Here is a 12777-nt window from a genome sequence, read left to right as displayed (position 1 = left end):
AATTGAGTCGAACCCTTTACCCGCAGGGACTTCAGCCCAGAAGGCAGAACTGATAGCTCTGATTCGAGCCCTGGAATTGGCGGAGAACATGCGGATCAACATATGGACAGACTCTAAGTATGCCTTTTCCGTCGTACATGCTCATGGGGCCATCTGGAAAGAAAGGGGACTGTTAACTGCTCAAGGAAAAACAGTCAAACACGCAAAAGAGGTCCTGCGACTGCTGGAAGCAGTCCAGCTCCCAGCACAGGTGGCCATAATGCATTGTAAGGGACATTTAAAGGGGGACACTATCCCGGAGATAGGGAATAGAAAAGCAGACGCAGAGGCTAAATTAGCTGCTGCAAGAACTGAAGAAATAAAAGTAACAGCTCTAGTACCAGGTGAGTTAGACACAAATTTTCGGCCAGAATATCAGGAGTCAGATCACAGGTGGATTCAGAAAAATAAAGGTAAAATGTTAGAGAATAATTGGGGTCAATTGGAAACGGGACAGTTAATAATACCAGGGAATACGATGTGGCAGTTTGTGAAAGCAGAACACGAGAAAGCCCATTGGAGTTTGAACCCGCTATACCAGTATTTGCAGGCTCGGATAGCAGGACCAAAATTGTTCACCACTGTAAAACATGTCACATCCCAGTGTGAGAGGTGCCTGAAGAACAACCCGAATACAGGAACTAAGATACATCCAGGGGCCATAAATCGAGGTAAATTCCCAGGTGAAGTGTGGCAAATTGATTTTTTTGAGCTCCCAAGAAAAGGAGGGTTTCGATATTTGCTGGCATTAACTGATACATTTTCTGGGTGGCCTGAAGCATTCCCTTGCAGAACAAATAAGGAAAGAGAAGTGACCAAAGTACTGTTAAATGAAATCATTCCACGGTTTGGGGTACCGAAGAGCATTTCTTCGGATAGGGGTACACATTTCTGTGCAAAAGTGGTAAGGGCAATAAGCAAAGCACTACAAATCAAATGGCAATTACACACGCCCTATCGCCCACAGGCCAGCGGCCAAGTGGAAAAGATGAACCATCTTATTAAGCAGCAGATTGCCAAAATATGCCAGGAGACTAATTTGCATTGGTATCAAGCTTTGCCTATTGCTCTGCTTAGACTGAGAGTCAAGCCAAGATCGAAAGAAAGGCTAAGCCCATTTGAAATTCTGTACGGCAGACCTTATGCTATGCAAACTGTAAATGGGGACGCTGTAAATCAAATAGGTAATCAGTATATTTATGACTATGTGATTATGGTGGGGAAGCAATTTGACAAGAATGCTGCGGTGGTGATTGACCACCAACCTAAACAACCTAACTGTAAGTTGCATCCTTTTAATCCCGGTGATTAGGTGTATGTTAAGAATCTTTTAGGAAAACCCCTACAAGAAAAGTGGGAGGGACCTTTCCAAGTACTGCTGACCACCTTCACCGCGGTTCGAATCAAGGAGCGACCTACGTGGATCCATTACTCACGGGTCAAGAAAGCACCGGGGAGTAAACAAGAAGAGTAGACACCGTGACCCGGATTCCACTCCAGACCCCTACTATCCTGATCATCAGACCCTTGGGGTTCCATATGAATGCCAGCCAAGTTCTCTTTGGATCCCAGCTAAATGGATAAGACCTGCCTTGGATGTGGAGCCTTCTGAATCAGCTGACCCCTCGGGATCACGAGAGAATCCAGCACAAACTGACATTAAATACAAATGGTAGGAAGATCAATGGGGGAAACCATACTTATGATAGTTATTTTTCTAACATCCATACAATTCGGGCAGAATGTAGTTTTTCCTCGAAACTCTGCCCCAATAGACCCATGGTCCAATGCACACCAGTGTATTCACCCGGAGTCAGGGATAAAGGGGCCCTATTTTGAGGTTTATGCCTTACGTAACAATCAGCCATACCCAAAAGAGGAATGGGATAAGCGGACATACCTAGTGGCACAGAAGGGAGATCAAATCCAAATTGGGTGCCGGGAACTTGACCCAGTAGAAGGAAAAACAAGGCGGCTGGTATTAACAATCCAACCCTTGATGCCAACTTTTAAACATAATCTGATTACCTTTAGTCCAGTGAAAATGGGCAAGCCCACCGTTTGGATCCAGCAAAAGGGCCCAATTTCATGCCTGTGGAGTGACTTCAGGGAAGACCCACCTGGATCACAACCCCGAAACTCGGTAATTTATAGAGAAGATTCACTTGGGAAACTACATCCTCAAAATATAACCTTTGACCCTCACCCTCTCCTCTTTCCTGTGGGAAAGATCGTAGCATCTAGCGGTCCCGAGGAAGGGAAAGCACAGTGTGAGATGGCATTTAGATTAGATCAGTCGATGACGTTCGCATGTGAAAGGGAGTCGAAAACGCTGGAACAGAGTACTAGTTTCCCCAGACGTGTTACCAGATACGAAGTGGCATCACCGGAAGATGTGATCTCCTTATATCCAAATTTAGACTTGCCCCAAGAAATTACTCCACCAATTGAATGTAGAAAGGTGCATAACTTAACCTTTATCGGGCCCCAGGTAGTAAGGAGGTCAAATGAACTGAAACTGCTGCTAGACCCCACGTACTCTCTGAAAAAGGTGCAGATGAATATTCAGACTAACATTACCCATCTGCAAAAGGACTGTCAACCGTTCATACAACAAAGCCTTAAAGGATGGGAGGCATGGCTAGCTACTAGGTCTTATCACAGGCGGGCGCAAAGGGATATAAGTGGATGGGTCAGCACTGGATTTGAAATACTGAATACCATAGATCAAGAGGTATTGGTTAACAAATTGAGTACTGTCACCACCAACTTAGGAAAACTTAAAGTGCCCCTGAGTTCATCTATGCTTACATTGGCAGAAACACAATCACTGGTAGTTAGGTTACTAACCCTGGTAGCAAATCACACTGCTGAAGATTTTGCTAGAATTGCCGGCTATACAGGAGACATTAGCAAGGAAATTGTACCAACACAACAGTGGGTACAGTCAGTGGCAGCAGGAATAATAAGAGAAGGAACGTCAGGAACGCTGTCCCAGGAAATAAGAAAGACGATACTGAAGGATAGTCGTACTACACAATTTGAAAGGGACTATCAAGCCTGGTGGCAATTAATAAACTTTACTTATGTACCACAGCATGAGCACATTGAAGCCTATGTTCTTACCATCAGTGCTGCAGAGGAAAGGGCGATTTTCCCTATCCTTACCTTAGGGACCATACATCAGAATGTCCTTGTTAGGCCAGTAGATCATAATGTTTGGGCGAGTTATGATGACGCCAAAAATAAGTGGCAGTCTGTTAGTACAGAAGCATGTATTCCTAGGGGGCAACTAGGATACATATGTAAAAATGCTATAGTAGAGACAAAAGATTTATGCTTAGATGCTGAAAATAGTGTATGCACTTTTGAAATGCTTCCACACAATAAAGTACGGTCGCAGGTTTATTATGTAGAGAATGGATGCGCCTGCGTCAGAACAGCTTGCAGTAACGTAACTGTAGATAGTTGCCAAGAGGAAACTAACAATACTAACTTTTGTGTATGTAATTTTACCAAGATTATAGGTTGTGATTTTAACTATACCGCTCCTGTAACCACCCAGCAGCTAATTAATGCAGACTACAACCTGTATCATGAGTTGTCAAAATTACAGATAGGTATGGATGTCGAGGTTCTTAAGGCGATGCTCGTGCATCCAGAAGTAAGAAGACTGGTGCAAAAAGTGAACCAAACAGTTAAGCGCATGGTCCTACAGGTGGAGCACAACTCAAAAAGAATAAAAAACATCCTGACTGAAGTAGAACAAGTAGGCCAACATCACTGGTGGGACGTTTTCACAGGATTTTCCCCAACAGCAACACAGGTCTTTCATTACCTGGTACACCCGATACTAATTTTAACTATAGCAATGTTTATACTGACTTTTATGAACCTATGCTTGTGGTGGAGGCTGAAATCCTTGATGAGTAAGATCCAAATGATTTGGGCGATGGTGCGGGCGTATCAACGCCCCGAAGGATTAGAACTTGACGAAAGAATTCGTAAGTTATAAGAAAAGGAGGGAAATGAAGCCCCTAAAATGAAGCCCCTAAAACAGTTACTTTCAAGAGATGATGGGTTAAAGCATAGAATATAAAGCGGTTACGGGAAATATTCAATGTTAGGAAATCACATAGAGCAATAAATTGGGTAAGGTGTGGAACACAATAACAGGGAAGAGATAAGGACAGACAGTGATAAGTTCAGTGCATTTCAGAGCCAAGAAGAACTGCTGGGTAAGGCACGTTTAGGGCCAACATGTCAAATTGACCCTGAGACCCCTGCCAAGGCCTGGAGGCTAAGCCAACTATACCGGGAATTGACCAAATTTGGGGAGAGGTTCAAAAGTTTAAAGAGGAAGACTCCTCGAAGCTGATGAAGGCCGACCGGAACGACCCCTGAGAAGATCCTCAAAAGAGAAATCCCCGCCCACGCTCCGCCTACACCACTCCCCATATGTATATGCATGAATATGATGTAATCCCAAACCTAAAACTGTATAAAAAGGTACGCTTTTGCTGTAAAGATTGAGAAATCCCATTTTAGGATTTCTCCGACGTCGTAATAAAATACCTCCTGCTTATTTGACTGAGTCTCTTAAGCAGTAATTTCTCGCCTTTTGGGGCAAAAATCGGCATCACATGGAAATGAAGTACTTGTTTGTCCCTTTCTGTAGGAACCTAAGATTGCAAAAGCTTTCCCTGGCCCAAGCCCAAAGTTAGAGAGTACTGAATTAATCATCACTGCCAAATTGGTTGGATCATATTGTAATGTGTCATGCTGATTGTACAAAATAATTTTAATTTCTATCACATTTAAATAGATTTAGCCATATTCAGAATTCAAATGCCATTTCAAAATTAGTATTTGCTTTGAGTTGGAGGGAAAATGTTTGCATAGAAAATGTCAATTTTGTAAAATTTTTGTGTATTTTTAATTCACCTCACCATATTTCCTTTTAGTTTCAATACTCATTAAAAGTCACTTCTTCCTGCCAGAAGCCCAGTTTGAAAGAAATACCAGAAAGCCCTGAATCACTGGAAAAAATCCCAAAGTAACTCCACCAGTTAGAGCAATGGACAAATTTCATAGCTATTAATAAGAACCCAGACCTGTAAGGCTGTGGTCAGCCAGAGCTGCCAGTTCCCATCAATCAGGTGGTTCTGATTCGGGTACTGAGATCAAGTTACAAACGCCCAGCGTTTGACTGCCCCCACCCCTCTGCTTATATTCACTCGTAAACATTTGTTTCTTGTCAGCCTGATGTTACCATTCACGGCTATAAAGTGAAGTTTTCCTGAAGGAAGGGAAGAAACTGCAGTATTTCCCAGATCTGGTGCAGCATGAGAAAAAAATCCTCTGTGCTTCACGCTTAACCTGCCGTGGGGTGTGGAGGTAAATAATGCAGCAAGGACACCCTAAACCCAACTGGACACTGTATTCTATGTAAATAAAGGTCATTTTAAGTCTTTTTTTGCCTCCCTTGGTCCTTAAGGATATTTGCTATATTACAGTACTTCATGACTCTTCGAATGTGAATCACTCTTTAGTCAGAGGCCATTTGGAAGTAAAATACATTTAGGACTATAAACAGATGTGAAAGTCCATTTTCAGAAAACATGCCTGACTCATTATTGATGCAGGGTTGCTCTTCCAAGGTGCTAATGCAAGAAAGAACATGGTCTAGTCTGAGTGCTGGAGCTTTGTGGAGTTGGACATTTTATGTTTAAAAGTTTCCTCTTGAAGGAGGTGAGTTATTTTGATATGAAACCTGTACCAGTCTGAAAGCAGTGTGTGTGTCTGAGATTGCAAGGCAATGTGTGTATTCTATTGCAATCTGTTAGAGATGTGGCAGTTATCTTCTGTTAACTGGGCAGTTTTCTTTACCTCTTCCACAAACCGATCCTCCCTCCAGGAGATATCTTCTGCTATTGGGCCATTGAGTGTAACTGCATGACTGATAAAATTACACCATCCCATTGGGAGATGCTCTGCCCAAAGAGAAGAGCCAAGCATTCCTAACGGGATATAACCTGAGATTTTGGGACATCAGGACAGCCTTTTCTACTGGATTCTCAGAGGAAAACCAGGCCCATTTACACCACCACTGGATCTTCAGAGGAAAATAACACCCTTCTACAGGAACCCTGTTCCAACAGAACCACACCTGTCACTGCAGGAGGACTGCAGTCACCATTTATTGGGACTGCTATCACCACCCTGACCAACAGGGTGTCAGGTTTTATTCTGACTCTGTCAGTGTTGTTTTGTATTGCTGCATTATTTATTTTATTTTTATTTTCTTCGCTAATAAAGAACTGTTATCCCTGCTCCCATATCTTTACCTGAGAGCCCCCTTAATTTCAAATTTATAACAATTCAGAGGGAGGGGTTTGCATTTTCCAGTTCAGGGGAGGCTCCTGCCTTCCCTAGCATTCACCTATCTTTTCAAACCAAGACAGTGTGGCTGTCTGAGATTTCTGAGCCACCAAAACGAGCTTGTGAAACAGGCAAAAATCCTCAGGTAGAGGAATAGGCCTGGGTACATTGCGTGCTCGTCAGCCGCATCACAGCAATCATTTAACAGAGGTTTTTTCTTACTTTGTGTGTTGCAAGAGGTTTCGTGTTTGCCTGAATTCCAGACCTGTCTGGTTTTCCTGCTGGTGGCATCCCTCCTTAGTCCTGCTTAGGTCCGCACTGATCTGGCTGGGCAGAGCTCCAGACTGCGGGGCCAGAGGCCAGAGCCCAAATCTCAAGGATTAGCAGATGCTTAAGCACTGACCTTGCCAGGTGTTAGAGGTGCTTTATGAGCCAAAAATCCCACAACACTTATGCAAAGCAGAAACTACTCATCCCCAGGGAAATTTATTCTGCTCTGGGATGGGGCATGAGAGCAGGATCAACAAATCCACCAAAACACCAGGGAAAAACAGGTCCACGGAAGATTTTCACTCCCCCTGAGACAACCAATGCCAGCACACAGCACTTACCGAGTTTAGAGTGAGTATTTAACTGGTGAAATAGAGTCCTTTTGTTCACACTCAGAACTGCCGATGTTTACTGAGGTTTTCCGGGTTTCCACCAGGCTGTGGGTGGCTGACTTTTAGTTACGGAACATTTTCTGCAGCTCATCCTCTCCTTAAAGCTTAATGGTCTTTCAACAGCCCTAACGTCCTTCCCGGGCATTGTGTCAGGTTAAGTGTTGTTTGATTTCCATTTGAAAAGCAGAATTGGTAGCACGGGTGTAATATTTGCCGTTACCTCTAATCATTCATCCTTAGCCACCCCTGGACTGATAAGGAAGGAGGAGCAGGCAGGGAAACCAGAGAGGTTTTCCGTAGTAGCCATGGAGTCGGTAAACACGGTGGGGCTCTCGGCCCTGGCCAGCGTGTAAGGCACTGCTGTGTTCACCTGCCAGCAGGCAGGGCTGCCTTAAACCCACAGGAGGAGGGAAAACACCTTTGCCTACAGCAGCAGGGTAGGATTAGGGATTAATCCCACTGCCGTGACCAGGAAGTGCAGACAGTGAAGACAGGCACTTCGTTTTCCCGGCTGAAGAGCCTGGAGCAGGTGCAGCCTTCGGGCTGGTCAGGAGACTCCCTGCTGAGGGGACCGTGGCTGTGCCCTGCCGTGTGACACTGCAGTGACTGTGTTTTCCCTGAAGCTGCTCAGGGCTCGCCCACTGCCGGCTGCTCCTCCGAGAGCTGCGGCAGTCGGGAGCCTCCATCAGCTGCACAGTTTTGCTTTCCCTGGCTCCAGAGAGAAAATAACAGCCAATCTGGAGTAGGTGAACCAAAATAAAATGAAGCTAAAATTAAGTGAAGCAGAGGTGTGCACAGTGGTAGTGGTGTTTTGGGGGTGGTCAGTGGGACAGGCCACTCTCGTGAATGTCGTGTGCAGGTGAAGTCCAGAGGATCTTCCCCAAGCTGTGGTTTCCATTTCCAAGGGAAGCACAGAAACTCACACCCTCCCCAGGTTTCCATCAAATGACTCTAAGGTGGCAAATGCCAGGATGAGCAGGGGCCACAGCTCCAATTTTGTCTCTGATGCAGCACCTGGCCCTGGGAGCAGCGACAGTGGGGACTTCCCTGCAGTGCATCAGCACTGATAGCCCAGATCTCCTGCCTGGAGCCATCCCTTGCTTAAGGCAGAGCCCCTGAGCCAGCCTCCTTCCAGCCCTTGTACTCTGTGAGTAAAGGCACCTACCAAAGGAGCTCCAGCTCCTTCCAAGAGTGGCTGAGCTGGGAATACTCCTGGTGTGGATAGCAGGCAGCTGCAGCATGGCCAGGCTGGTCTCTCTCAGTGCATCTTCCCCCTGTCCTCCCTGCTCCCTAAACACTTCCAGGGCAGCTCTTCTCCAACCACAAACACCGCTGGCAGGGGCAAAGCCTCCCCTGTGTTTTACAGCCCTTCTTCTCTGTTCAGCTCCAGGGCCAGTGCGGTGGCAAGGCACTGCTTGTTGCCCAGGCCTGGTGCTCCTGCCCAGGGCACAGCCACCCCACTGCTCCCACAGCTGGAAATGGCCCTGCCAGCACCCCTGGGGAGGGAGAACCATCCAAAAACCACGGTGCTGCTGCTACACAGGTAACCACAGGAGCACTGGGATAAAAAATGGCACAGAGACCTGCAGGGGAGCGAGGCTTTGCTGAGGGGAGGGCGCAGGGTCCAGGAGCTGCCCCCAGCAGCTGCCCTCACACACAGCTTACCTGCTGCCAGCCTCTTCTCTTTGCCCTGCAGGGAGCTGCAGACCCCTGGGAAGCAGCTCCCAAAAGAGCAGGGAGTTAAAGCAAACAGGAGCTGACTTGGGGCAGCCTCTCAACATGCCAGGCTGTGAACCATGACAGCTCCAAAGGGGCTTCCCAGTGCTCTCCCTGGAGTGGCTGCCAGCATGTCAGGAGCAGGAGCCAGTGCTCTCAGCTGTCACAGTCACTGAGGCCAGAGGTGCCCTTATGTGCTCCACTAATCTGTAGAACTAACGGTGGAGACCCCTCCTGCCCTCCTGGGGCCCTGAGGACACCTAAGACATTTCAGGCACAGGGGCATCTTCAGTTCCCAGCTGTTAGCTTCCAAATTTCGGACATTAAGGATTTCTCTCAGGCACCGATGGCTCAGTACTGGATGCAGGTTTGTGTCCCAGCTGGAGGTCTAGAGGTGTGATCTGAGCCACCCAGAGGCATTTATTTTTTTCCCTCTATTGGCTCACCTTCTGTTTTTCCTCCAAATGAATGAATCAATCAATAGGATTATTACAGTACAAAAGAATATATGTTTGGATTTGCACAACATATTTGGATAATCTGGCCAGGGTTTGGCCTGTGTACTCTGAGTTCCTGTGGTTAGCACAAAGCTACTGCACACCTGCACAGTGCACCTGGCTAATTCTGCTTGTTCTTTTCCACTCCAGAACCCAGCTGTCCTCCCTGCTCCAACAGGATTCTGTGGGGTAACATCACCCACAGGAGTCTGCCTAGGGAGTTGATCTGGTTGCTCTGTACCTGCTGACCCCTGCAAGAGCACCTCCTCAGCATCCCTGCGTGTCCAGAGGGTATCCCAGGTGCAGGGACAGGACATCTCATTGCACTCATCTTGGTCCTGCATGGGACACTGCCCCTCAGCCCTTCCTAGAGCTCCCAGCTCTGCAGCTCCAGCCGTCCCCTCTGTCCCACCCTGCAGGAATGTCACGGGGCTCCTGGGGAACGCAGCCAAGGAGTTCCATGGAACTCCAGGGTGATCCTGCCTGTCCTGCCACAGCAGGCAGATCACTTCACCTGCACAATTTAATGGCAGCTAATCATGGCATGGTCCACTGGCTGCCTGGTCAGGCTGCCCCTTCCAAAGGCCTTGAAAAAACACCAGGTGTTTGGGACAGCAGTGGTGACTTCAAATGCCTGCCTTGCACAGCTCTTCATGGTGAAACAAGTGTGAGAAATTACAAACAAAAACCAAAAAGAACCCTAACATCATAAGGAACAGCAGCGAAGTTTTCATTTTCTTAATCCTCAAATCCCTCCCCCACTTAGAAGAAAAAACATTTTTTGTGAAGAAAAATCAAGGAAAGGCTGAGAGGCAAAAAAGCAGAAAAGAAAAGCCACTGATACCTGTGTGCCTGAGAGTTTTTTTGCAGGATGTGGATTTTGAGGGGTGCTGTGTCTGAACCTGAGAATCACAATGCATGAGATGCATGGAATGGACTCTTCCTGCTTTGTCCTGAGAGCAGGGAGAGACATAGAATTATTTTAAGGTCACTTGCACAATGATGTGTGGGCCTGCAGATCCCATTTTCTTCCCTCTCCAAATGATGCCAGGGGATCACCTCATCCAGGACTATTAGACCATCTGGAAAATATCATCCAGTGCATTATTTATTCCCTGTGCCAGAGGGATATTTATAGATAAAATAAATCATGTTGTCACAATCCAAACAAATAAGGGAGGCTGCAAGGCAGTGGAGTGTCTCCTCCCCCACCTCTGTGCTTGGCTTTGCCCAAGGAGGGCCCAACTGGGATCTTTTAAGTCTCTTCCAACCCAAATCATTCTATGATTCCATGATCCTTCCAAATTCAGCCAGTTTTGGAGAGCAGGTGGGAGCAGTTGAACCAGTCCCACACAGGACCAGCTCCCTCTAAGTCCCTTGCCCAAATCTGCTCCATAAAACCATGTAATGCTCAAAAGGCTGTATATTTTTGACACAAAATAGGGTAATTTCAAAGGAGTTTCTCACAAGAAGTGAAACTGAGCAGTTCAGGTTATTATTCACTGTTTGAATCCAACCCACTGAACAAAATACTGCCTTTGCCTTTAGAAAGGAAAATCCATTGAGCAAGTTCAGGCCAGCTCTCATTACAGGTTTCCTAAATTTATTCATGGAAAATTAAACATTTTCTTTAGATGGGAAGTTAGGTACATATCTGTGTCTCCAAAGTGGTTTCAGGCTCTCAGTTTGTAAACCAATGGATAAAATTCCCTTTGCAGCACCACCTAGCGTGGCTCCATGTTATTATGGTCATGGAAACAAAATGAAGAGCATGTGGCTGACCTTTCCCAGCTCAGGTCTGTCTTCCCAAAGGAAGTGTGTAGGATACCAACCATCTGGTTTATCCTGTATTTCCTTCCCATTGGAGGTTTATCTCATCATTCCCAGAAGTGAAGGAAATCCTGTTTCAACACAGCCTCTTCTTGTCCACTGGACCTGTGCTGGAATCACAGAACAGAATATTCCTAGCTGGAAGGGACCCATATGGATCATCAAGTCCAGTTGAGGGAGGGAGGTATTGGGTTTGGGGCCCTTGGGATGTGGCCCTTTGCAAATGACAGAAACAGTGATCAACCCCATGCTGGGGAACATAAAACAGGTAGCAGACAGGAGAGGTGGGAGAAATGTTCCCTGACAGTTTTTAAGTTTAAGCAAGCATCAGAGTTCTGTAATATGGATGACCTCATGTTTGTGTTTTGGTTTGGGTTTTTTTATGCCCTGTATTTTGTACTGCTCTTCCAGAGTAGGGCTGTGGCATTCACATTCCCTGAACATGATTCCTTAGCCCAGGATTTTCTCCTGGGAAGCTGAAAGGCAGTGAGAAGCCCCAGAAAAAAAGAAAAACAATTCTTATCTAATTTGCTTTTCCTGTGTTGTCCTCATGTGAAATGTGTTTAGAGATTGTTTACCCAAAAGTGATTGCCTGATTAGACTCTGGTGTGAGTTGTTTTGACTCATTGGCCAATTGGGGCCAAGCTGTGTCAGAACTCTGGAAAGAGTGATGAGTTTTCATTATCTTTTTAGCATTTAGTGAGTATCTTTTCTGTATTCTTTAGTGTAGTATAGTATGGTATTCTTTAATATAATATAGTATTATAAAGTAATAAATTAGCCTTCTGATAAGATAGAGTCAAATGCATCATTCTCTCCCCTCATCGGGGTTGCCTACATTTACAATACAGGGCAGTACCTTCAACTGGAGAATAACAAAATAGCTGTTCTTACCTCCTCTTCTAAAACCAGGCCTGCATCTTTCATGTGCTTTGGGCTGACTGTTCAGATGCAGCAGGGGGCCTGCAGCGGCAGGGACGGGAGGAGGCAGCTCCAGCCACTGCCGAGTGCGGGAAGGGAGCGGGAGCCGCGGCCCCAGCCCGGGCACGCTGCCCCCGGGCCGGCCACCAGCCTGGCGCAGTGACACTGCGCTCCAAGGTCCCTTCCAACCAGGCCATTCCATGATCCATGGAAACACTGCAGTATCTCCATGTGTATGGAGCAAAGCTTATAAATACAGGGATGTTTTGATATCACTTGAGTTTTGTTGACATTTCTATTAATGATTGTTAAATTATGAGGGGAGATAACAGGACAGATAGGAAAATGAAGTTTGTCCCTATACTTATTTTTATTTATTTAAACATTATTTTAACATTTAACATAATTTAACATTTACATTTATTTAACATTAACTTTTAACATTATTTAAACATTTATTTAAACATTTTTTTTATTTAAACATGTACATGCTTATGTACATGTTTATCATGTTTCTATAGATATGTATGTTATTATACATACATTTATGGGTGAGACACACAATCTTTCTGAATCTGCCAGGCTCTGGGGAGATTTACTTCTTCAGAAAATGATGATTCCAATGCGTATCATGGTAGGCATTGGTGCAGTATGGGGTGGTACTGAGTATTACTAAATGGGTGCTGTAAGTGAGATACCTGCTCCTGCACCTTGTTAAAAGAGGGCCTAAT

Source organism: Molothrus aeneus, chromosome 32 (assembly GCF_037042795.1).
Source record: "Molothrus aeneus isolate 106 chromosome 32, BPBGC_Maene_1.0, whole genome shotgun sequence".
Taxonomy (NCBI): Eukaryota; Metazoa; Chordata; class Aves; order Passeriformes; family Icteridae; genus Molothrus; species Molothrus aeneus.
The sequence above is the reverse complement of the archived record's forward strand: the minus strand, read 5'-3'. Positions refer to the sequence as shown.